The sequence below is a fragment of the Prunus avium genome, chromosome 6 (genome assembly GCF_965620075.1).
Source record: "Prunus avium chromosome 6, drPruAviu1.hap1.1, whole genome shotgun sequence".
Taxonomy (NCBI): domain Eukaryota; kingdom Viridiplantae; phylum Streptophyta; class Magnoliopsida; order Rosales; family Rosaceae; genus Prunus; species Prunus avium.
The window spans coordinates 8,232,655-8,260,411 of NC_142289.1; the positions used below are offsets into that span (position 1 = coordinate 8,232,655).

Consider the following 27,757-nt stretch of genomic DNA (forward strand, 5'->3'; position numbering starts at 1 on the left):
GGCAGAAATAAATGACACGTGCACGACCCCCTTTTTGTTTATTTGTTTTTGTTTTTGGTGGGTTTTGGTAACAAGAATTATGTAACAAAAATAAGGGATTAATAATAAGTTAGGGGTGGAGGAGGGTATATTCTCCAACCGAAGACTTTCCAAGGTCTTTGTTGTTCCACACGTGACACGACTTTATTTGTTAAGAATAGTCATCAACATAACAATTTGTGTCTGACCTATGATCTCTTTTACTAATTGTATTTTAAGATGGGGACAGTGATACTTAGCCACTTGTCTTGTTTTAGAAAAAACTTATTGGCTCATTACAAGAAAAGTGAATCACATTTTGATGAATAAGGAAAGTTTATGCGCCAGTGTCAAATTGTGATATGTAAATATAAAAAAATGACTCGTAGCTTCAAGATATCTTGAATCATTATATACAACAAATCAGTAATATGATGAGATTTACAGCATGAGGTGCTTCTTCAATGGTACTTTTGGAGCCACAATCCAAATTGCAGATGCAAAAAAGTACTCTCAGACCAAAACCAATAAAATTTAAAATTTTACTCAATTCCCATAATTTCCATTCCCTCTTGTTCTACTATTTCATGTTTGATCTCCCATCTGCTAGACAACAAATGGATACCTTGAGCTGGTTTAGAAGCCTGCCTTGTATTAGAAGGGACTTCTGTACTAGTTAGACTCTTTCTCATGGAGCTCCACTCTGTGAAGAAAGATGTGACTTCAGATTGTGAAAGTTGTTGTTCCATCTTCCTTGTATGCCTCACCTCAGCTCTCCATTTCCTTAAAATGTCTGCCGTTCGATCTTCTAGTATATTGCTCTTGAATTGTGAGCCCATCTGTTTGTATATAGTTAACAACAGTACTAATTCAGATATATATCAACTAATTAATTAATAGTTTGATCCTTAAAACTCATTTCTAAAGTTTTTCTTGTAGATGTTGCTATGATCAAACAATTCAGATATGCTTCACCTGTGCCACAAGTGCATAGAGAGGAAGAGTGATGTAGCTGCAGAGGACTTGGGCTGTCACCTTGAGAAATCAAAATGTGGAAATTTTCAGGTCGACGGGCCGAGGGCCCACTCCAACAACACCGATACTGTCCCCACTTTACCACCTGCACAATCCTCAGGTGTGGGGTTTTATCACAAAAGGCCTCGGTGATAGTTAGAGTGGGGTAATTCTATTTAAAGTACTCTTTCTCCTTCCCTCTTTCCGATGTGGGACACAATTGGTTTCAACACTCCCCCGCACATGAGACCCCATGTTGTGGGTCACACGTGGAGATCCACACATTGGCAACCATGTGGAGCCATGTCGGGACTCACCCATCACGCGGGGCCATGTCGGGACCCACCCAATCACGTGGCACCTTTGGGCCTACGTGGAGCCATGTCAGGACTCACCCATTGTTGCATTCCTAAGAGGTCACAAATTAATGTGCAAACAACCAATTAAAAATACCCGCAAGTGCACGAGTCTATTGAAGTATAGATTATACAAGTACGGGGTCGATCCCACGAAGAACTTGTCGGCTCCCTATAAGTTCTAATTTGAGTACATAAAGAACACTTAATTGACACACCACAAATACGCAAATGCAAAATGGAAACTAAAAATAAGTAAAGAAGTGCAAAAGAAATGAAACAACACAAGAAAACTAAAGAAAAACACAAACAGCATTTTCTATCGCCATTTTATCACCTGTTTATCACCTGTGAACAGTGCCGTGAACAGTGACATGAACAGTGCGTGAACAGTGAACAGTGACGACCGGTCGCGTGAACAGTGACGACCGGTCGTTTTTCGGCAGAGTCGAAATTTCAATAAACGTGTGATGAGCGACCGGTCGTGAACAGTAACGACCGGTCGTTTTTGGGCAGATTCGTTTCTCTGTTTTTCAGTTTCGACCTCTGTCCAGTGTTTTGCCTATAACTTTCCAACCGTACGTCGAAAATTCACGTTCTTTATACGGTTGGATTCAGAACAGAAAATGCAAGAACACAACGCGGACCAAAAGTCCAAAACAATTACGGAAACAAATAAAATTCAGTATCAAAGACACACCACGTGTCGAACTCACAACTCACACACACATTGGGGGGGGTTTTGATTTGTTTCAAGTGATCTATTTCTATTGCATGAAAGTAAATGGACTTTGAATTTAAATGAGAAAGGCAGAGATGAATTATCGAATTGTGAAATTAAAATGTAACAAACACTAGGGTTTCGGAATCCACCCTAAACAATTCTACCTATGTTCATAAATACTCAAGTGATGAACTCTAAACGTGTTGATGAAGATGTTCGCAATCAAGACCATGGTTCGTGGCTCAAGACGCATTGATTCTCTCTAATGTATGTAAAGTGCATGGTTCGTGCTACAATACTTGTGCCCTCCCCATAACCGAACCTAGGTATGGTTCGTACTTCGATTCAATTACAAGGAGAACCCATTAAGTTCAAAGAGAATATGAACATCACAAGAATCCTAATAGCATGGTGTTTACATTAGGTATTCAAGAAACCAATTCACATGGATGATTCTTACTTCATCCATTTATTGCTTAGGATAACATGAAGATACACATAATCCCAACAATCTCAAGAAGCATGCTTTCAAAGATGGCCAACTAAGGAAAAACACACATCAAGGATAGATTAATTTGGTGAATTGGAATTCATCAACAATATCTAGAAATTCATACACTCAAGTATCAAAACATTAAGGTAATCATGTTTAGGGCTTCAACCTAAGCCCTAGCTATGGAGTTTAGTTGCTCATACTTATTTCAAATACAAACTCAAAATGAAATTAGAAAGAGTTTACAGATTTTCAGAAAATGATGAAAGCTTCAAGATCATCAATGGTGGAAGTCTTCTTCTCCACTTTTCTTGGCTGCACCTTGGCTTTCTCCTAGCTCCAAATCTCCAAAATCTGCTCTCTAGTTGTCTGGAATGATAGAATCCTCCTCTCTCCCGTTTCAAGCTTCCCCCAAATCAGATTGCACCTTTGACTTCTCTTCCCTCTCTCCTCCTTTCCAGCTTTTACCTTTTAATATTAAACTACCACCTTTGATAAAGCCTTAGCCCATTGTCCCCTTGCCATGATGAAGTTTTGTCCTCAATAAGATGCCAATTGCTTCAGAAAATATCTCAAAGCTAAGGTAACTTCTTGTTACCAAGAGTTATGGTAACAAGAAAATCAAGATAACACAAAGGAGGTAAAAGCTGGACAATTCCGGATTTCCAGAGCTGTGGTAACATGTTGGATTGGATGGATAGGCAATACTTGTCCAATGGAGCTCAAATTTGGATATGTTGTAGTTAACATCCATTGGAACAAGTCTCATGAAGATCATGACCTCATCCGAGCACCAGAGCATGTTGATCCCAGGCCAAGAAGTTGACCTACGAAAATGAACAAAAACAGAATTTACAACCAATAATGCACTTTTAGCTCATTTTCATTCCAACCAAGGTAAAATCTAAGAAAACACAAAAAGGAAGTAAAAAGCTATAAAATGTCAAGAACTAACTCAAAATAGTGGGTGAATAACATGAAAAATCATGTGTAAAAATGAACTGAACAAACTTCCCAAACTTATCTTTTGCTAGTCCTCGAGCAAAACAGAAACTAAAACAAGACTCGAAACAAACTTTCCGAACACTTTCCAAAGAGAGAGCGACTCATGCAAACGACTCAAAAGTTTTCACAAGAAAAACTCAGTTTACACATTATTCACAAGGCGGCAAAATTCATAACACAACATGCTCAAGTGTAGTAGTGTGATGGCCAAATGGAACTCATTCTCCAATTTCAGTTTTTACACAACTTCAAAAATCATTCCAAGCACAAATGTAACTTCAAATCTCACCAAAGTTGTCCTCTCACAAATGAATCACTCGGAAGAGGGGTACAATGCAACACTCAATAGTAAGTATGAGAATAGAGTTAAACCACACGGGACTTAACTCAAAATAGAAGGATGAAGAACATGCATAACTATGATCTCAAGAAGGATGCCAAACACTTAAAAGCCGAAAAATGTGTGCAAATCAACCACATGACATTTAGGATCAATTTAGGTCTTTATTATAGGTTGTAATGGGGCTAAGGGTGTAAGGTAAGTGAGAAATGAAGGGAATGGATACAACAAAGTCCAAGGAACTCACAATGTAAGAGCATATAATCGTTGACTAAAAGACTTTGAAACATCACGCTTGAGATTTTCACTCATTTCATTTTTTTTTGGGTGATCAAATAGACCACAAAGCCTTATACCTCCACTAATTACGATTCACACTCCTTCCTTCCATTTGAACAACCAAGAAACATGGAATTGAATTTGAAACCATTGCCACTTAACCACGACTTTTCTCTTTTCTTTCACCCTTTTAGTGAAGTACTCTTTTTTATTTATTTATTTATTTATTTTATTTTTTTAAGATTAATTTGAAAGTAATAACCCTTCCCAAACTTAGCATGAAAAACACATCTAAATTAAAGCTCACGAGTTCCTTAGAAAGGTAAATTCTTGTTTTTCAGGCTAAGGCTAGAAGTAATAACTGGTTACTTGAAAGAAAATGCATACATATAGGCTCAAGGTGGTTAACAATGGAAAATCATGCTTAAGCATGCATAGGGTTAGCTTGAAAGGCACAAACGGTCCAAAGAGGGCCTTAATATCATTTCTCAAATGTCATGTAATCAAATTGCACAAGAATGGATGTCTTTTAAGTGTTCAACCAAGTCAATGAATAATGAGATCAAACAACAACTCGGATGACAAGAAAATAAGAATATGTGTACAACACTCATGAATTGAAGCACAAGGCTCAAAGCTCACATTATATGGTTATACAAGTCTAATTCATGCTTGATACAATTCTTTGGATCATGCAAGTCCCTCAACTAGAGAATTATGAAACAAATGGCAAGTGCGTGGAGGGTTTCAAACATATCATGCTAGAGCGATGCCATTTAGTGAATAACAATTTTTTATTTTATTTTTAAAGCATTTTCAATCAAGTCATTTAAACATTCATCACAATCTCATCATATATGTCCGGAAAGTGACTTAAGAACAAAAAAAAAAAAAAAAAAAAACTCAAAACAGAAAAGAAAACAAAATAAAAGAAAGTAAGAATTTAAGTGAAACGAAAAAGACTTGCTATCCCTTCCCAAACTTAGAAACAAACATTGTCCTCAATGTTAAAGAATTCAGGCATCAACAACGTTATAACAAGAATTAAAGGGAATAAAGCAAGTAAATACAAGAACAAACACGAAAAACAACTACAACACGGTCGCAAAAACAAAAACAAAAACGAATCCAAACAGAAACAAATAAAACAGTAAGCCCTAACAACAGTCTTACACATGCAGAAATCCAACCCAAAGAAACGCACAAACCAAATGAAAGCCCAACCCAAACGAAAGCCCAAAAGCGAAGAAAGTAAATAAAACAAAGAAACCAAGTCAGAAGCACAAAGAGCGAGGACTCAGTAAAATAGAAAAAGTGGGCCCTAAAGTCTCGGCACCTGTGAGTCACGGGATACAAAGTGAGAGACGTGTCGACAAGCAGAGGTCTCTCTCACGGTCCCAAGCCAGAATTATTGGCTTCATAGGAAGGTGTGACGACTTTCGTTTCTCAAAAGCGCTGAAAGGCGGAACTGTAATTAAAGGGGTTGGGGACCAGGTGAGGTGACCTAAGGGGATAGGCCGTAAGGGCCGCGCAAAACGCAGAAGCGCAGTGGCTAGGGTTACGTAAAAACTAACTCTATAAAAGAAGAAGAGAAAGAGTTGGGGAAGAACACACAAACTCATAAACACACAAAAGAGAAAAGAAAGACAAAAGAAAGTAAGAGTTGAAATGGCGTCTTCCTACCCATTCTCGTTGGATCTCAACCTAGCTCCACCGACTCAGACTCGGGGCCAAGCAGTGGCACCAGTGTGGATGCCCTACTTTGCCTCCGCACGGGGGCACGTGACAGTGAACGACTCGATACTGTTGGACAACGATGTTGCCCTTGGAGTTGCTAGAAATCTAGTGACTCCCAAGGATATACGGGTGCTGGGAGCAAGGGATGACAACAGGGTCGTGAGCGATGCTCTGGCACTAAGCGTGCAAAGCACCGCAACAGTCGCAAGTGTGGGTCATCGCCTACTTGCGAAGTCCCATGAGGTGGAGGTGCTAAGAGGTCAGTTGGCGGCGGAGCGAAGTATGGTGGAAGAGTGCCAGAGTATTATTAAAAGTTTAAAAACAGAAAGGGCAAGGATACTAGAGGTGAATCGACACCAGCTGGAGGCGTTGCGGGAAGAGAACAAAAATCTCTCAAAGATGGTAAGTGTTTACGCCCATGACATGAGAAAGCAGCTGGAGGACATAGACCGACCGGGAAAACGCAAGAAAACAGATCGCGAGAGTAGGTACGCTCAAGCTAAGAGTGCGATCTTTGGGAGCTCGAGTGATGAGCCCCAAGAGGCTGTGCGTGAAGCCCCGGAAGAGGATAGCCATAGGGCTAAGCTCAAAGGTCCAATGGCCGAGACACCGAGCACTGTGAAAGAATAATTTCTAATGTATTATTGGTGTACCTGTTTGTGTTGCCCTTTCCGTGTAAATGTTTTTTTTTTTTTTTTTTTTCAGAAATAAAAGAAATGAAGTTGCAAAAGAAAAAGAAGCACACTTCCCAAACAAAACAAAGACGACAGCCGAAAGGGAAAACACACTTCCCAAAATTAAAATAAAACAAAACAAAACACAAAGCACCAAAAAAAAACATAAAACACCAGAAAACACGGAGGTAAAAGAAAATTAAAGTGAAAGTAGAAATGCTCCCTTCTAAATGCATGCGACCGCAAAATCCTCGTGAAGCGTAGGTATCGAGAGAAAATGGCAAACAGCTGGACCACAAATCTCTCATCAGCAGACGTCTATTTAAACCATGCCTCTGCAAGCGGAAGAGTACCCTGCATTTCTTTCTGCAAACTCAAGGAAAACCATAAAAAACATCCAAAAACAAAACAATGGCATCCTCATGCACTCACCTTGATGATCTCAACCTTGAGCTGTCACTAGCACCACCAAATTCCCATATAAGGGCTCCTCCAACCCCTATCTTCCCAAACTCCTCATACCATCATGGTTCGGCCTCAAATTTCTCTGAGGTGGTGCCATGCAGGGCAGTATTGCCGGAAGGCATGTCTGTCAGCAGACTTACAGCTGCAGATCATCTGCATGTGGCACAGCGGTCAGACAGGATGGCAGTGGACGAGTCCCACAACTTGACCGTGCTCAACGCGGTCTCGGCCACTAATTTGGGTATGCGCCTAACGGCGAGAACACAAGAGTGCAGAGCACTGGCTGAGGAGGTGGCAGCCCTGAAAGCTCTGGTGGCGGACCTGCAGAAGCGGCTCTACAGCGCCAACCAGCATGTAGAGATGCTGCAGAAAAGGAACGAAGATCATGTAGAGCTGCTGCAGATTCTACAAGCAAGAACAGACAGAGGCAATTAGCAGAAGCCTCAGGTGGCGCAGAATGCAACAATGAACGTGTGATTAGGAATTTTATGTATGCATTTTCAAGTTTATAAATGTAATCACATGTTATGAAATGGAATAAGCATTTGAGCCAAAGTTCAGAGTGTGCAATCATGAAGCAATCTACTTCCCAAACTTACTAACAAAATAGAAACACAAACAAATAAAAGAAAGAAAGAGTAAGAAAAACAAAGAGAAAAAACAAGAAATTCGAAATTACCTTGGTTGGAAAATTGTAACCCTAACACAAAAATAAAATAAATAAAATTAAATAAAAGAAAGTTTGAGTCTAGAGAAACTCCACTTTGAAGCGATTAGGACGACAACAAACTTCTTCTATTCACCTTGGGTTGCCTCCCAAGAAGCGCTAAGTTTAAAGTCTTTTGCCGGACTTCCAACATACCATGGTCACTTAGGGGGTTTTGGCTCAATCGCCTCCTTGTGCCGAACATGAAGTTTCTTCAAATCTCTTTGCCATCTAATCAACCCATTTCGTATTCTTTTCTTTTTATGCGCATGAGTAGATTTCAAAAGCAATTTTAAGCGCTTTTCAATACGTGGATTAGATGGAGGAGGCACATATTTAGGATCGGGTGGCCTTCTCATTTGAGTAGAAGGAATGACATTGAACATATGATTGGTACTTGGAACATGGATGCTCAGCTTGTCTTCCTCTAGTACTTCAAAAATAGAATAAGACATTAGATTAATTGAAGCACCTAAATCAATTAAAGGTTTCTCAAACAATTTATCATCAATTATACAAGGAATTGTGAAACTTCCTGGATCTTGTAAATTGGGAGGAAGCTTCCTTTGCAAAACAGCAGAAACCTCTTCCGTTAATGCAACAGTTTCGTCATCTTTGAAGTTCCTCTTGTTGGTACAAAGATCCTCCAAGAGAGGAATGTTGACTTGCACCTTCCTACAAGTTTCCAATATGTCCTTGGCATGTTGAATTTTTTTGGAACTCATAAGCCTGTGAGGAAAAGGAGCACGTAAGATTTCTTCATCAGTAGGTTCTCGACTTACCTTCTCCTTTCTTGCCCTTCTTGCAAGTTCATGCTTTGGGATCCATTCGGATGAAGAAGCTGCTTGTTTATCTTTCTCTTTGTTGCTTTCATCCTTTTCTTTAGGCTCAGTCACTTGTTCAACCTGCATGTCATCAACATTGTGAATCAAATTTTTAGAACCATCAATTTCACCAATTACCTTACCAGTTCTCAAAGTAACTGCTTGAACATGCTCATGCCCGGTTGGTATCACTGTTTGGTTAGGCATCATCCCAACTTCCCTTTGACTCAAAGCTATAGCAATTTGCCCCACTTGATTTTCTAGATTGGCAATGGCCTTATTCATTTTCTGCATGTGGGTATCATTCCTCTGCATGTGGGTGTCATTCCTCTGCATGATGAAATTATCTGTGTTTCTAACCATTGAAGCAACAATTTCTTCCAAAGTTGGTCCTTGAGGTGGTTGGTGAGATTGACTAAGTGGTGGTGGATTATAATATTGGGGTTGACCATAAGGTGGAAAAGTATTATGTTGGCCTTGATATGGTTGATATGACCCTTGTTGAAAATTTGGATTGTCGGTCCACCAGGAGTTTGAATGATTTCTCCACTCCGGATTGTATGTTTGTTGGAAATATTCATTCATAGTCAACTCATTCTGAAATGAGCCAAAAGCATTTGCTTCCTCCATCACAAATTTATTGGAGTAATCTTGCATAGTAAGTTCCACAATTTCAGTTGCGGCTGCCATTGGTGATGGTGGAGGTGACTCGTCGGATGTTCCTATAAGAAAAAAAAACAAAAACAAATCAAGATAAAATGAAACAACAATAAATAAACAAAAATAAAACTAAGTGCCCTAAACATACTCAAACAAAACATATAAGCAACCGTGCCGTTTTCCCCGGCAACGGCGCCAAAAATTGTTGCATTCCTAAGAGGTCACAAATTAATGTGCAAACAACCAATTAAAAATACCCGCAAGTGCACGAGTCTATTGAAGTATAGATTATACAAGTACGGGGTCGATCCCACGAAGAACTTGTCGGCTCCCTATAAGTTCTAATTTGAGTACATAAAGAACACTTAATTGACACACCACAAATACGCAAATGCAAAATGGAAACTAAAAATAAGTAAAGAAGTGCAAAAGAAATGAAACAACACAAGAAAACTAAAGAAAAACACAAACAGCATTTTCTATCGCCATTTTATCACCTGTTTATCACCTGTGAACAGTGCCGTGAACAGTGACATGAACAGTGCGTGAACAGTGAACAGTGACGACCGGTCGCGTGAACAGTGACGACCGGTCGTTTTTCGGCAGAGTCGAAATTTCAATAAACGTGTGATGAGCGACCGGTCGTGAACAGTAACGACCGGTCGTTTTTGGGCAGATTCGTTTCTCTGTTTTTCAGTTTCGACCTCTGTCCAGTGTTTTGCCTATAACTTTCCAACCGTACGTCGAAAATTCACGTTCTTTATACGGTTGGATTCAGAACAGAAAATGCAAGAACACAACGCGGACCAAAAGTCCAAAACAATTACGGAAACAAATAAAATTCAGTATCAAAGACACACCACGTGTCGAACTCACAACTCACACACACATTGGGGGGGGTTTTGATTTGTTTCAAGTGATCTATTTCTATTGCATGAAAGTAAATGGACTTTGAATTTAAATGAGAAAGGCAGAGATGAATTATCGAATTGTGAAATTAAAATGTAACAAACACTAGGGTTTCGGAATCCACCCTAAACAATTCTACCTATGTTCATAAATACTCAAGTGATGAACTCTAAACGTGTTGATGAAGATGTTCGCAATCAAGACCATGGTTCGTGGCTCAAGACGCATTGATTCTCTCTAATGTATGTAAAGTGCATGGTTCGTGCTACAATACTTGTGCCCTCCCCATAACCGAACCTAGGTATGGTTCGTACTTCGATTCAATTACAAGGAGAACCCATTAAGTTCAAAGAGAATATGAACATCACAAGAATCCTAATAGCATGGTGTTTACATTAGGTATTCAAGAAACCAATTCACATGGATGATTCTTACTTCATCCATTTATTGCTTAGGATAACATGAAGATACACATAATCCCAACAATCTCAAGAAGCATGCTTTCAAAGATGGCCAACTAAGGAAAAACACACATCAAGGATAGATTAATTTGGTGAATTGGAATTCATCAACAATATCTAGAAATTCATACACTCAAGTATCAAAACATTAAGGTAATCATGTTTAGGGCTTCAACCTAAGCCCTAGCTATGGAGTTTAGTTGCTCATACTTATTTCAAATACAAACTCAAAATGAAATTAGAAAGAGTTTACAGATTTTCAGAAAATGATGAAAGCTTCAAGATCATCAATGGTGGAAGTCTTCTTCTCCACTTTTCTTGGCTGCACCTTGGCTTTCTCCTAGCTCCAAATCTCCAAAATCTGCTCTCTAGTTGTCTGGAATGATAGAATCCTCCTCTCTCCCGTTTCAAGCTTCCCCCAAATCAGATTGCACCTTTGACTTCTCTTCCCTCTCTCCTCCTTTCCAGCTTTTACCTTTTAATATTAAACTACCACCTTTGATAAAGCCTTAGCCCATTGTCCCCTTGCCATGATGAAGTTTTGTCCTCAATAAGATGCCAATTGCTTCAGAAAATATCTCAAAGCTAAGGTAACTTCTTGTTACCAAGAGTTATGGTAACAAGAAAATCAAGATAACACAAAGGAGGTAAAAGCTGGACAATTCCGGATTTCCAGAGCTGTGGTAACATGTTGGATTGGATGGATAGGCAATACTTGTCCAATGGAGCTCAAATTTGGATATGTTGTAGTTAACATCCATTGGAACAAGTCTCATGAAGATCATGACCTCATCCGAGCACCAGAGCATGTTGATCCCAGGCCAAGAAGTTGACCTACGAAAATGAACAAAAACAGAATTTACAACCAATAATGCACTTTTAGCTCATTTTCATTCCAACCAAGGTAAAATCTAAGAAAACACAAAAAGGAAGTAAAAAGCTATAAAATGTCAAGAACTAACTCAAAATAGTGGGTGAATAACATGAAAAATCATGTGTAAAAATGAACTGAACACCCATCGCACGGGGCCATGTCGGGACCCACCCAATCACGTGGCAGAATGGGCCCGCCCCTGGCTCTGATACCATGAAGAAAAACTGAATGAAATTCAATTATCTTGTGAGTTTTGATTTACAATGAGTAACCAACATATACAAGAGAAGAGGCACAACTAACCATGCCATTTCCTCAATTAGCTCCTTGACTTAAGGAAGAGTAAATTACAAGTAACTACAACAACAAGAAATACAACTACATGACAGCTGTAATGCCCCGAAAAATTCAAGGTGGATTTTCATATTTTAGTGAAAAATAATATAATTGTGGAGATTGATTATGGGTATTTTATCAAGTGATTTTGGATTGAGATTATTAAATTAAGTGTGTTTAATTTGAAGTTGGACAAAAATAACCAAAACACCCCTATGCGTGATAGATTACCAAAATACCCTTGTAGGCAAAGAAAAAAAGAGAAGGAGTCAACGTGTAAGCCAAGCATTTCTTCCCTCCTTCATTCTTCCCCCCTTGCCTCAAGTTTTCCTATCCACCATTTATGAAGAGTTGAGTCACCTAGTCTAAAATGGTGAGTCACCTAGCCTAATTAAGATTCTTAAATCTTGAAATTATTCTCTTCCTCCCCATCCATTGTATCAACACTCTCTAACTTGATGACTCACCTAGCCTAAGGCTTTTTAATCATAAATTCACTCTTATCCTCATCATTCATTGTATCATCCTTTCTTCCTCATTCACTTATCTTCATCCTCATTTTTCTTTTGTTCCTCTTCAAAATCTAAAATTCGTCACTTCCTTGGAGCAGCCGAGAACTCAAATTTTGGAAGCTCAAATGAGAAAACTTTCTTCATAAACGTTGTTCATTTACGTGATTCCTAGAACATACTCAAATTTCAGCTCAATCCGACTAGTATAGGCTCTGAAACGTTGGTATGATCACAATGAGTTTACCATTTCCTGATTTCACAGCAGTATGCTCGGTTTCAGTTTGTTTCTGTGATTTCCTGTACTCAAATGACTTTGGTTCCTTCATCAAAATTGTTTGAAATGCTATATATTATAACATATCAAAATTTCAGATTGATCGGACTTCTATAGCCACCTTGGGAATGTTTAGAGTGGAACTTGTTTATAGTCTTCAACCTTAGGTCCTTCCCTCGTTTTCAGTCCAAAACACTCATTTCAAAAGCTCAAAACACTATGGTTTCTTCATGATAGTTACTCCAAATTGTCCTCTTTATAACATATACAAAGATCATCCAAAGTAACCATTATAACTCTCTTAAAATTGGTATGAACAAAACTTGTTCAATTGATTATGTTGAATTTCTTGTTATAGATATGTACTTTCTCTCAAATGGCTTATCATTCAATTGCTCAAATTAGCCACTATCCTCTCAAGTAAATGATTCTTTGAAGGCTTGAAGCTCATCTTTTTATTGTCTCTTTGATTACTAGTTTTAAACCAAGTGTTGGTTAGAATGCCTCAAGTATATATATATCTTTCGAAGTGTGTTTTTGTGAAGTTCTAGATTATTTCGATGTGATTTTTGTTCCAATTTCATTTTGGAGTTTTGTTACATCAAAATGAATATCTCAAGGGTTATTTCAAAGTTGGTTTTGTGCCATTTGAATTTAAATTGATTTTTTTGTGAAATTTCAAAGTAGAGACTATCCTGCTGGAATTGTTTTGATTCTGCTGCATACCCTGTTTTGAAGTAAGTGTTTGAAGACTTCCTAAACTTGGATTTTCATGAAATTTTAGTATGTTTTACTTTCTCGTATTTTCTTCAGATCTGGAAAGTTTTATCCAGTTTGGTTGTAAATTGTAATTTTGGTGATTTTCCAAAATAAAGTGTACAAACCTAAAAAAAAGAACGTTATGCAGCCTAGTCTGTTTTGGTTTCTATTTTGACATGCTTCCTTAACCCTAATTTTTATCAAATCTTGACATCTTTAACGTTTCTATGTCTAGTTGTGATCTGGAAAGTTTTACATTATTTTGATTTAAACTCAATATTTAGTGAATTTTCAAAGTTAACGTGTTCCAACCCAAATGTTTAGCAAAACTGAAATTTTAGTCTTAAATTGATGTTTTAAATTTTCTTTTTGAGTCTAGAGCCGAATCACCTGATTTTAAACATCCCAAAGAGTAGAACTATTATAGGAGGGGAATAGATTAGTTTTTCCTTAACGCTTGGTTTTATGCTTGCTTGGATGTGAGGTTAAGGGAGTAACAATCAGGTCAAACAACTTGTCAAGTGTTTTGTGGGGTTTTAGGTCTGCGTGAGCTACTAGGACACTCAAAATTTGTTTCCTTATTTCCAATAAATTTTAATCAGTAAATTATCTTAACTAGGTGTTCTACTCTGCGTACTTTCGAGGACGAAACTGCACAAGGTTAAGCTAGCTGGACTTGAGGTAGGGTTTCCTGATTTCCCGATGATTGGGCTATGTCACTTTTAATCTTGGTGATTATATATATAGTACTATAAATATTGTTGTTGTGTTGCTCGGTGAATACTATTTGATGTTATGTGAATATTATTGTTGATGTTTCTCCGTGGATATTATTTGACGTTGAGTGAATGTTATTATGCATGTGATTAAGCATGGAATATTATTGTTATTATCTATATTATTATTCTGCAGAAATAAATTATGTTTGCGCTGCATTACATATGCATCATAAAGACAGTGGTGTTTGGGGTGTGTGTGTGTCGTTTGAGGTATATCTAAGGGGTGGGAGAAGGCTTTAGATATATCTGAATAAAATGTGGAATATATTCAGGTGACGGGAGCAGATCTTGAATATATTAAGGTGATGGGAGCAGTGCCTCTAATGATAAGTGAAAGTTGAGAAATTCGTAAACAAAAGAAAAAATGGGATAAGGGATGGATGGGCGCTAGTTCATATTTTAGGGTATTCGGAGCCACAGTGGTAAAGCGCATGGTATGGGACATGCAAGCTTGTTGCCCTAGGATATGAATTAGTGGGATTAGAAGGGAGTGAGTTCATGGCATCACCGCATATGCAATCCTTTTGCATCAGAGGCAGAAAGCTCCTCTTCATTTCTTCCTCAAATCTCCCTAAGATTGAGATCAACCCAAATCAATGGTTGAGCTCAATATTATTGAATGAGTTCAACTATCTCCCTTGGTCAAGAGCAGTTACTCTTGCTCTTGGTGGAAGGTCAAAGCTCGGGTTCATCAATGGAAGCATTGAATCCCCAGACATCTCTTCTCCCAACTATGAATCTTGGCTGTGTAAAGACCAATTGGTCATGTCATGGCTTCTCAACTCCATGGAGCGAAAAATTGCTGAAATATTCAGCTATTCCGAGTCATCTCGTAAACTATGGGAGGCTGTCAAGGAGATGTATGGTAACTAAAACAACGCAGCTCGTGTTTCCAGCTCAAACAGGAAATCACGAACCTTCAACAAGAAGGTAAACCTTTTGTTCAACTTCTCGGTGGCTTAAAAAAGAAGTGGAATGAGCTTGAGTTGTACCGTCCTCATACCACTAATGCTGCTGTGCTTCTGAAAAGAGCTGAAGAAGACAAAATTTTTCAGTTGTTGTCAAGCCTAGACTCAACATATGAAGATCTTCGCAGTCATATCCTTATGAACTCAGAGCTGCCATCTCTTGCAAGTGTGTCTGCTACAATTCAACGTGAAGAGGTGCGAAGAAAAGTTATGAACATTGAAGCCGAGACAAGTATATCGAAAACTAGAGCATATTTGTCTAATCACAAGAACACTGAAGGAAAAGTCTACAAAGGCAAGAGGCCAGATTTGAAGTGCAGTTATTGCAACAATATTGGTCATGTAATCGAGAGATGTTGGATCCTGCACCCTGAATTGAAGCCTCTCAAGTTCACTAAAGACAATAAGGTGACTCAAAAGAAACTGCAGACTGCAGCTCCTAAGGCTAATCAGGCGACATCTTCCAGCAATGGACTTCGAAACTTCACGTCCAATCCATCTGATATTATCAATGAATTTGCTGCTTATGGTCCAAAAACAAAAGTGAGTAATGACAGTGAAGGAGTAAGTAATGTGGGGAAAGAGAACTCAACAGCCTTGCTTAGCAAATTTGCTGAATTCCTTGCTGAGACTCAAAATCTTTCGGCACGAGAAACCTCAGGTACTCTAAGTGCTCTCGCTACAGCTCTAAATATTAGTAAAGTGCATGATTTTTGGGTCATAGATTCAGGTGCCTGTTGCGTCGATTCAGCTGCACCAAAATGGATTCAGCTGCATCCTCAACTTGTGATACTCGCAAGTACACGAGCCGTTTGGTAGTATAGCATATGTAAGTGCGAGGTCGATTCCACAGGGATTGGTGCTTGAATAATCCAATTCAGTTTTCCTACACAAAACAGAAAAACAAGAAAGAAAATAAATAAAACAAGAAAGAAAGAAAAGAAAATAACTTAAGCAGATAAGTTCCCAAGTTCAATTAGATTAACGGATTGATTCTAGCTAAAGTATGATTAAGCCATGGTGTTTGGTCCTAACCTTGTATTCCTAATTCCCTAATTTGATCATCTGTTGTCTAACCTAAACTAAGCATTAGGAATCCATTAAGCATAGAAGAACATTTTAAACAACCAAGTATGTATCTAATCCCTGTTGTCGAATGTCCATACATACTCTTCCTATTCATAGTTCAATTCGAATTAAAGCATGGTGTCTACTCTTAATTCAAACCAAGATAGCTAACATGCAAGCCTAAATGGTGATCAATCATTCAAACTAGCATATTAACTTATAAGCGTAATGAATAAGAACAAAAACCATAATTGAAACTTGGAAACTAATCAAACTTGAAACTAAAGAAAAGAATTTACATAACAATGAAAAGTAAAGTGGAACTAAGAAAAACTTAAGGCGAATTTCAGCACAAAGATTTCATTACAACAATTGAAAACTAGAAAGAGAAACTAAGAGAATTTGAGGGAGAGAAGGGAGGGGAGCTCTAGAGAAGTGTTTGAGAGCTCCCCCCCTTGGGGGTGTGTTTTGAAGCTTGAAGACTTCTCTATTTATAGGGCTAAGAGGGAGGAACATCATGATGAATTCCAACACCACCATTCCTCTTTTAATACAACCCATAAGTCTCACTTCATCTTGTCTATGTTAGTGTGGTTGGAATCAATTCCATCCCATACTTCTTTTGCTGCTCTTGAAGCTTTCTTCACATGGGTTTTCAAAGGTGTTCAATTGTGGCTGCCTTTTGCTGCCAACCCATGTGGTTTTCTTTTGGTTGCTGAAAAGATATGATTCTTCTGAACCAGGCTTGGTGTAGGAAGGCCTGAGGTTTCAATATGTATCCAATGGGGCTCAAATTTGGATATGTCATAATAAACACCCATTGGAACAACTTTTATCAAGAATGTATTCCCATCTGAGTAGTACAAGTGTACGTTTTGGGCCTTGCAAGTTGACTGCCGAAAATAGACTGGAATTGACAATGCATTACAGTCAGCTTGTGGGCTTGATCTTCCCTCCTACAAAATCTGGAAAAATCTGGATCTTCAAACCCTTTGAATTATCTTTCCAAGAATATGCAGCCCAACTAAAAAAAAAATCGGAAAGACCTTCAAATGTCATTTTTGGCCCAGTAACGCAGATGCTGCCGAATTCGACCTTAAGCTGCCAAAACTTGCATAACTTCCTCTAGGAGACTCGGAATTATGAACCGTAAAATTCTCCAGAAACTAGACTTCTGTATCTTTCCAATGATTTATGACTCATCATCTGGTTCTTCTTGAGCAAGTACAGTCCAATTCGTGAAGTTGACTGATCTGCAAACACCGTTTTGAGCTAACTTGTCTCCAAAATGCATTTAATGAGTCTCAAGCTTATTACACTGAAACAAACACAAAATTTATTAAAAGCACAAGTTTAACTCAAAAACATAATCAAATCATAAGTTAGAAGGGTACAAAATGATATATAAATATGCATCGATCAGTGCCACTGATCACATGACAAATAAACTTACTCACTTATATGACTTTGAAAAATTGAGTAAGCCCTCTCTAGTGTCAATTGCAAATGGTAAGGGTGTTACTGTCATAGGAAAAGGAAAGATCAATCTACTCTCTGATAATATTAAGTCAATGGCCCTTTACATTCCCTCCTTTCCTTTTCAATTGCTTTCGATTGGAAAAATCACAAACTCCCTAAATTGCCTTGCTATATTCTCTTCTCACAACGTCATTTTTCAGGATATAGCCACCAAGAAGAGGATTGGTGAAGGGTTCTATCTAGATGGCCTTTACTACCTGTTCAAAGATTTTCAAACTAGCAAGGGACTTCAAGTTAGTTCCAACTCCATTTTAGATCAGAGTTTGTGGCATCAACATTTAGATCGCCCATCAGAACATGTTCTATCTATTTTGTTTCCCAATCTAGTACAACAGCAGACCATATGTGACTCTTGTCAATTGTCTAAATCTACTAGGTTGCCTTTCAATTCCTCTAAGTCTCGAGCTAACAAACCTTTTGAGATTGTACACTCTGACATTTGGGGTCCAACCATTGAATCCTTTGATGGTTATAAATATTTTGTGACTTTTGTTGATGACTTCTCAAGAACCAATTGGTTATATCTCTTAAAATTCAAAAGTGATTTAATGAATGTCTTCAAGGACTTCCACAACCTTGTTAAAAATCAATTTTCAACACAAATTCAAACACTACGATCAGATAATGGCACCGAATATATGTCTCATCTCATGACACAATACTTGAGCACACACGGAATCATTCACCAAACAAGTTGCATGGGTACACCCCAACAAAATGGAGTGGCCGAAAGGAAAAATCGTGACTTGCTTGAGAAAACTAGAGCTCTAATGTTCCAAATGAATGTACGAAAAAGATTTTGGTCTCAAGGAATTCTCACTGCAACTTATCTCATTAATCGTTTGCCTAGTAGAGTGTTAAATTTCAGATCACCTCTTGAAGCTGTGAAGGGAAGGAAGATTGACCCATCTCATTTAAAGGTCTTTGGCTGCACTTGTTATGTTCATATTCAAGCTTCTCATAGGGATAAGCTTGATCCAAGAGCTGTTAAATGCATGTTTGTGGGATACTCTTCCACACAAAAAGGGTACAAGTGTTATGATCCTATCTCTAAGAAAAGCTTCGTGTCACGGGATGTGAGATTTGATGAGAATACTCCATATTACTCCAAGACTCATGAAGTTGTCGGTCAGGGGGAGGATACATTTTTTAATATGATTACACTGCCTACTTCTTCCACAAGTACTGATGCTGACTTTACTCATCATCGGCCTCCTATTGTTCAAACTCCATCACATGAGTCTGAAGTTGAACTTCAAAATGAATCTGGTGAAGGCTTGGACAATCCTCTTAATCTTCATGAAGATCAAATAAATATTGAAGCCTCCAACACACCTATGAGACGCAATCCAGCACGTGATCGACATCCTCCTATAAGGCTGCAAGACTATGTCACATATAATGCCAAGCATCCCATCACCAACTTTGTATCTTACCACAAACTCTCACCACGACATGCTGCCTTTCTTAGTGCTATTTCTAGTGCTCATGATCCACAAAGCTTCCAGGAGGCAAACCTCCAAGAGGTATGGAGAAAGGCTATGAAAGAAGAGCTTCAAGCTCTTGACTATAACAATACATGAAGTATTGTTGAGCTTCCCAAAGAAAAGAAGGTTGTGGGCAGTCGATGGATCTATTGAAAGACACAAGGCAAGATTGGTAGCCCGGGGTTTCACTCAAACATATGGTGTGGACTATAAAGAGACATTCGCTCTAGTTGCAAAAATGAACACAGTTCGTGTGCTGTTATCCATTGTAGTCAACAAAGAGTGGCCTCTATACCAAATGGACGTGAAAAATGCATTCTTGCAAGGAGATCTTGAAGAAGAAGTCTTTATGAAGCTTCCCCTTGGTCATCCTCAAAGAAATAATCCCAATCTAGTTTGTAAGCTACACAAATCCATTTATGGATTAAAACAATCCTCACGTGCATGGTATGGCAAGTTGAGTTCAGTTCTAAAGGCGGTTGGCTTACAGAGTAGCAATGCGGATTCTTCCTTATTTGTTCGAAGAAGATCTGCTGGAATATTGGTGGTTCTCATTTATGTTGACGATCTTATTGTTACGGGCGACAATGTTGATGAAATCAACAAGCTTAAATGGCATTTGCAACAGAAGCTTGCAATCAAAGATCTAGGAGTCTTGAAGTACTTCCTTGGCATTGAAATGGCTGCTTCACGTAAAGGGTTATTCTTGAATCAACGCAAATATGTGCTTGACCTTCTCCAAGAATCTGGTATGCTTGAGTCTAAACCTGCCCACACTCCATTAGACAGTAAACTCAAGCTTGACATGGAAGGTGAACCACTCCGTGACATCCGCTATTATCAGAGGTTGGTTGGTAAACTTATCTACTTAACCATCACCAGACCCAACATCACATATGCAGTTAGCATTGTGAGCCAATTCATGCATTCTCCCACCATGCTACACTTAAATGTGGTTAAAAGAATTTTGCGGTATCTAAAAGGATCGGTTGGTTGTGGTATACTCATGAGAAAGAATGATAATGCTCAGATCCTTGGATACACTGACGCCGATTGGGCTAGGAACTTCTTGGATCGAAAATCAACCACTGGATATTGTACTTTTGTAGGAGGAAACTTGGTCACTTGGAAGAGCAAGAAGCAACCAGTCATTGCTCGTTCAAGTGCAGAGGCAGAATATAGAGCAATGGCTTCCACTGCTTGTGAACTTATATGGTTAAAAGGTTTACTTTCTGACTTAGGGGTCTGCCATAACCAAGCCATGCTTCTTTTTTGTGATAATCAAGCCGCACTTCACATCGCTTCTAATCCAGTCTTCCATGAGAGGACCAAGCATATAGAAGTTGACTGTCATTACATCCGTGCTCATGTTCAATCCAAGGTGATTCAAACACAGTACACTCGAAGTCATGACCAGCTAGCAGATATATTTACCAAAGCACTGCCTGCAGCTCAATTCCAACAGCTACTCTCCAAGCTTGGATCAATCAATCCCCTTGATCCAGCTTGAGGGGGAGTATTGAAAGTCAACTCTAAGCTGCCTATAAGCTGGACAATTCACTTCCTTTATCGGTTGGTTATTTCACCTCTCCCACAGATTAGTTGTTTATCCTAGGCTGTCATGTAGTTGTATTTCTTGTTGTTGTAGTTACTTGTAATTTACTCTTCCTTAAGTCAAGGAGCTAATTGAGGAAATGGCATGGTTAGTTGTGCCTCTTCTCTTGTATATATTGGTTACTCATTGTAAATCAAAACTCACAAGATAATTGAATTTCATTCAGTTTTTCTTCACAAAAAGAATTTACAAACACTAATGCCAACAAGGCTTGCTAATAAAATTAATTCATAACAATAATGTTTTTTTTAGTATGATAAATATTTTTTGAAGTGATCATCTGAATGCAGAATTTCAGGTGGACTTACGCTAAGAAAACCCTAGTAACAATGATCGCGGTGTGCTCGTGGTAGCAAGATGTCAACCCGAACTGGATCTAAGAGTCAGGAGAATTAAAACCAGAAGAAGGATATTCTGTCATAAGGTATGCAAAATTTCTGATGTAGAACTGCTGCAGAAAATGGAGGATGTATGGGAAAAGTACACTTACTGTAACCCAAATGAAGAAGGCAAACTCAAAAGCATTCTGAAGTGTCCAAAGAAAATAACATTAGGTAAGCAGGGTGGGTTAAGTTATCAATTATAGTTAAATTTTCCTCCATATGAGATATGAGGGAGGGCGTACCACGAAGAGAGTATAATGTAGCAGCACCAAGACAAATTTTGGTTTCCTAAACCAGAAGAGGTCATCGACATCGTGTTGAACAAGACGTGTTTCGGAAACTGCACTGTTCTGTTCTTTAATTTGAAGAGCCATTGTTGCAACAATGTGTCCAAGTTTGGTTCCTAAAACCAGAACGACCTACCAAAAAAAAATTAATGATTGTATTTGAAACTTCAAACACATTAATTTTTTGTGCATAAAGCAATTTACTTACCAAGATTGGAACATAGGATATCCAGAGATACACATACCAGCCTGGTAATTAAGAGTTCAAACAATGCAGTGAATAACATATCTCAATCCCAATACAAACTGAAATAAGAATTCTTACCATATACATCCAACAGCATAAAAGCAGCTGCTAGAAACCACATTAAAGGGCTGTGGAGACAAAACAGACCACATTAAGTTTGTGACTAATAATAACCGTGATGATCAAACATGCTGCAACATTAGAAACAATGCATCATAAGAATCAGCAACCTGATGCCAACCATAATCCTGAAATCTTCCTCCAAGGATAGCTGTATGTACTGTTGGAAATTGAAGTTGTTGTGCCTGCTTGACAGGTGAGTCTGCAGAATGATTCAGCATCACTATTAGGCTTAACTGGATTTAGTTTAAAAAGACTTTTCCCATCAAACAGTTAACAATCTGTCTGGTTGGACTTGAGTTCATTACCGATATGAAGCCATGTCTCAAGGTGAGATAGTGAGCTTTTTCTATTGAGTTGTAGAACTGCCTGAAAAAACATTTCTGCTCCATTTGACAATCATCCAAAACTAAATTATTAGAAGCTGTCGTTATTTAAGATTAAAACAAAGTAAAACTCCTTCTTCAAGATCATCGAAGGGAGTCACAATCCATAGATGAACTGATTTCTCTGTACAGGAATTCGTGTCCTGTCTTCCACCTGTTGTTTGCCTTGTAAATCTGAATAGATTTGGATCTGCAAGCTAACTAGTGTCAGCAATTAGCAGAGAAAATGTGTAGCTACATGAAAATATACAGCTCATGCATTGGCACATACCGTTGGCGACTTGGTGCCGGCCCATTGTTTGAGCTTGAGCATCTTTCTCCCAAGCTTGAAAGCGCCTCATCTGCATATAGATTCAAAAATGAAAACACCAAAGTTCATTTGTTTAATCAATTGCACTTAAATTTTAGAACAGCTTTGTAATGGCTAAAGCTAAGGCACACCTTGGCCCATCCCAAAGCCATGGTGAGAACACTATACACAATGTGCATAACCGCCAGCACGAAAATCAGTATGTGAAGCTGACGCAGAGAATGTTTTTTCATGAAAGGTACTTTTCCCTGCGAAATTTCATCTGAATTAATAATTAAGCATCCAAATTTTCCCTTTTAATTATTCCCTCTGCCCCCCTTTTATATATCAAACTATGCACTTACGTCACTGCAAGAATCAGAAACAGCTTCCTCCGCAATTAACCTATGAATTTCACCATACAAACCACCTGCTCCTGTCGAGAAGTTTCTTGCCACAAAGTGCTCATCATCTTCTTCTTTTTGGGTTGATTCGGGTGCAACCCTTTTGCGACATGGAAGCATGGTGTCTATTAGCTTGGCTGGTATGCAGAATTTGGAAATAGAATTGTTGATGCTCAAAATGGTTTGGCCAAGATTGAGTCCAACTTAGTGATGAGGTGTGATGAATGATGGGTGAAGGTTTGGACCTTCAGCATGTATGTGAGGACTTGGCCAATTTATGAGTATACAAAAGACAAGATATATGTGGTTCACCTTTAATGAATGGGCTACGTCCACAGAGAAGATGTTCTCATTATGATATTGTTTACATTTGTACAAGGGGATTAGACCCAAAGATAACTGGAAGAAGGCCTAGGGCCTAAGGTACAAAGTTAGGAGTCTGGAGCCCAGGTGTCAAGTCCCCGGGTCTGGAGACCCAGGACTCGGAGGCCAGACTAATAGGAGAGTCCTGAAGAGGGAACCCAGCTCAGTTTTCGGATCCTCTCTTAAGTGGAGAGTGGTATGCTTTTATAGGTGAGAGGGAGCCTTCACTTCTTGTTGTTTTCCGATGTGGGACTCCTCTTGCTTTGCTTAGAGTTCCTTCTAGTCTTCTAGTTGCTTGGTCAGTTATGGTGTCAACAGTAGTCCCCCAAGTTCGCGAGTAAGAAGATACTTCTTGCTTGGGGATTTGTAATTTTAAGTGCACTGGCCGAGCAACACCGTAGTTTGTCTTCCAAGTTGTATAGTGCACTATCCCCAGTCCCCCAAGTCCCCGGGTAAGAAGGACTTTGGAGGGAGAGAAGTTGCAACAAAAACTGAAGTGGTTTGCAAGTCTCAAAAAATAAAAAAAAATTTCTCTTTTTTTTTTTTTTTTTTTTTTTGGCTAAGTCAGCCAAGTAGGCACCTCCCCCCAATTTCCTTCTGCATGCTGCCTACCGTTCGGCAGGTGCAAAATTTTTTTTTTTTTTTTTTTTTTTTTTTTTTTGTGGCTAAGTCAGCCAAGTAGGCACCTCCCCCCAATTTCCTTCTGCATGCTGCCTACCGTTCGGCAGGTGCAATTTTTTTTTTTTTTTTTTTTTTTTTTTTTTTTTTTTTTTTTTTTTGTTGGTGGCTGGGTCAGCCATTTGCTTCGGTAAGGGAGCAAAGCTTGAGGGTTTAGCTTCCTTGCCGAACGGTAGGGAGCGTGGAGAGAAAAATAGAGTCCCACACGGGCTTGGCTTTTGAGGCTTCGGCATGGAATTGGGGCCAACATCAAGAGCTGGCCTCTTAATGTTTCAACAGGAGAGCCGGGCATTTTAGGAAGAGCCGGGTCATGTGGGTTTAGCCTGGGCATTTAGCAAGGGCTGGGCCGCAAGGGTTTTGGCAAGGAGTCTAGTTATAGTTTGGGCTGGCATGAGTGTCCAGAGGCTGGGAGTTTTGGAATTTGGAAGGAGGCTAGGCTTCGCAAGGAGCTAAGCTGCAGATTTGGCTAGGCCTGAGTGTTGGGCTAGGCGGGGGACCAAGGTGCCGATCAGTAAGGGCCATCTATGGCTTTTATTGAGCCTGTTTTGCTCAAGATAGGGCTAGGCAAGGGCTAGGCCTAAGTACTCAGCTTGGCCTTAGGAGTTTGTTTTGGAGCTGAGCCTTCGGAAGGGGGCTAGGTCCCTTGGATACTGACATAATTTTGGAGTTGGGATGGCGAAGGCGATACAAAGCTTTGCATGTTGCAAGGTAATGTGCCTAGGCACGGGGGTGCCGAAGGTGAGCTTAGGCATGGGGGCGCCGAGGGTGAGCTTAGGCACAGGGGTGCCAAAGGTGGGCTTAGGCAAAGGGGTGCCGAAGGTGAGCTTAGGCATGGGGGCGCCGAGGGTGAGCTTAGGCACAGGGGTGCCAAAGGTGGGCTTAGGCAAAGGGGTGCCGAAGGTGAGCTTAGGCAAAGGGATGCCAAAGCTTGGATGTTGCAAAGCATGGAGGTGCCAAAGGTGGGCCTAGGCACGGGGGTACCGAAGGCGAAACAAGCTTGCATGTGGCAAGGGGAAGAGCTAGGCACGAGGATGCCGAAGGCACAAGACTTGCATGTCGCAATATAAAATGCCGAAGGGCATGGGGTGCCGAAGGTGCCAAGCTTGCATGTCGCAAGAGGAAGTGGCTAGGCACGAGGGTGCCGAAGGCATGAGACTTGCTTGTCGCAATATAAAATGCCGGAGGGCATGGGGTGCCGAAGGTGCCAAGCTTGCATGTCGCAAGAGGAAGTGGCTAGGCACGAGGGTGCCGAAGGCATAAGACTTGCTTGTCGCAATAATGCCGGAGGGCATGGGGTGCCGAAGGTGCTAAGCTTGCATGTCGCAAGAGGAAGTAGCTGGGCATGAGGATGCCGAAGGCATAAGACTTGCATGTCGCAATAATGCCAGAGGGCATGGGGTGCCGAAGGTGCCAAGCTTGCATGTCGCAAGAGGAAGTGGCTGGGCATGAGGATGCCGAAGGCATAAGACTTGCATGTCGCAATAATGCCAGAGGGCATGGGGTGCCGAAGGTGCCAAGCTTGCATGTCGCAAGAGGAAGTAGCTGGGCATGAGGATGCCGAAGGCATAAGACTTGCATGTCGCAATAATGCCAGAGGGCATGGGGTGCCGAAGGTGCCAAGCTTGCATGTCGCAAGAGGAAGTGGCTGGGCATGAGGATGCCGAAGGCATAAGACTTGCATGTCGCAATAATGCCAGAGGGCATGGGGTGCCGAAGGTGCCAAGCTTGCATGTCGCAAGAGGAAGTAGCTGGGCATGAGGATGCCGAAGGCATAAGACTTGCATGTCGCAATAATGCCAGAGGGCATGGGGTGCCGAAGGTGCCAAGCTTGCATGTCGCAAGAGGAAGTGGCTGGGCATGAGGATGCCGAAGGCATAAGACTTGCATGTCGCAATAATGCCAGAGGGCATGGGGTGCCGAAGGTGCCAAGCTTGCATGTCGCAAGAGGAAGTAGCTGGGCATGTGGGATAAGCTCAAGTCCCCATATTTTTACTCTTCAAAGAAGTGTCGGTCGGTACTTTGAACTGAGATGTTGGGTTGGCCCTGCAAGCCATGCAAAGTATAGCCACACTGATTGGCTTTTTCTTAAAATATTGTCTTCTGCAATTTGTTGCCCTGGCATTCAAGGTGGCTCCAGTAAGGCCTTGCCTAACGGCAGCCTAGGTGATGTTGATTGTATGGGTGCCGAAGAGCACTGGAGAAGGGAAGAACGACAGAAGCCTTTTGTGTCAATTCCCACAGACGGCGCCAAACTGTTGATGCTCAAAATGGTTTGGCCAAGATTGAGTCCAACTTAGTGATGAGGTGTGATGAATGATGGGTGAAGGTTTGGACCTTCAGCATGTATGTGAGGACTTGGCCAATTTATGAGTATACAAAAGACAAGATATATGTGGTTCACCTTTAATGAATGGGCTACGTCCACAGAGAAGATGTTCTCATTATGATATTGTTTACATTTGTACAAGGGGATTAGACCCAAAGATAACTGGAAGAAGGCCTAGGGCCTAAGGTACAAAGTTAGGAGTCTGGAGCCCAGGTGTCAAGTCCCCGGGTCTGGAGACCCAGGACTCGGAGGCCAGACTAATAGGAGAGTCCTGAAGAGGGAACCCAGCTCAGTTTTCGGATCCTCTCTTAAGTGGAGAGTGGTATGCTTTTATAGGTGAGAGGGAGCCTTCACTTCTTGTTGTTTTCCGATGTGGGACTCCTCTTGCTTTGCTTAGAGTTCCTTCTAGTCTTCTAGTTGCTTGGTCAGTTATGGTGTCAACAAGAATCTTGGGTTACCGCCAATAAAAGTGATGCAAATCCCAGAAGCATCAACTCTGCAACAAATTCACAAAACAAAAAATTTCAGATAACCCAATGCCAAATATCACATAAGAAATGAAAGATCAGTTTAGTTTAATTAATATTGTGCCTGATTTGAGCTTCTCAACTGCATCAGTCAAGGCAGCTTTTCGATGCCTCCTGAGCCACTGCACCAAAGTTATGGTGTTCTAGCATGAAATTAATCATATATGTACATATAAAAGAAATGAATATACTCTTAACAGACTGTGAAAAATATATTAACGTGACAAAATGTTAATGTTGCTAGATCGTGAATTTGAAAAATCATTGAAAAATCAGAAGAGCTAGCTTACTTACGTTGGCAAGGAGATGGATGGAGTGCCGGAGGAAGACGGCGGTGAAAATGAAGAAGAAGTAAATGGTGGCAAGTGCCCATGTCGGCGTGTACTCTATAGAGGTGGCTTCAGTGGCTACTGCCATGACAATATTTTGTTCTTTTTCTGTGTTTTTGTATGTGATTGTTTTTTTCTGTACTAATATTTTTCGCTAAATTATGGTTGGGAGATGAATGTGACAAGGAATTGAAGTTTTGATAACTGCAAATCCTTTCTTCTACCATTCACAGCAGGACTAACTACACAGTGTTACATGTTATATATGCAGGGGCACTATATACAATGAAGGAAAATGTAAGAAGATAGCATCAAAATGAATTTTTCTAATGCTTTTCTAACCAGCTCGTATCTGTCATTTAATCCATACTTTATAAGTAAGAATAAATCTTGTCACGAAAAATGTTATTAAAAAAAAGAAAAGGAAAAGGCTTAGGCATCCATGGGTTTTCTTGATAAACACAAGAAAGATAGCTACCAATGAAGATGTAGAAGGGAGATTGTTCTAACTCGATGTGCTCAAAATGGGAACAAATATATTT

General features: G+C 39.9%; 1 pseudogene across 1 annotated transcript; it reads right to left on the reverse strand.

Annotated features, from left to right (window-relative positions):
• Positions 1-560: 560 nt before the first annotated feature.
• LOC110750722 (MLO-like protein 3) lies at positions 561-27,736 on the reverse strand (annotated as a pseudogene). Its single transcript, XR_015836470.1, has 16 exons — positions 27,181-27,736; positions 26,951-27,008; positions 26,808-26,855; positions 22,954-23,156; positions 22,741-22,857; positions 22,571-22,640; positions 22,401-22,489; positions 22,222-22,296; positions 22,024-22,115; positions 21,872-21,921; positions 21,755-21,795; positions 21,502-21,678; positions 21,367-21,402; positions 21,181-21,252; positions 994-1,053; positions 561-857 (listed from the first exon to the last, which is right to left on the reverse strand). The product of XR_015836470.1 is annotated as an MLO-like protein 3 (transcript).
• Positions 27,737-27,757: the final 21 nt, after the last annotated feature.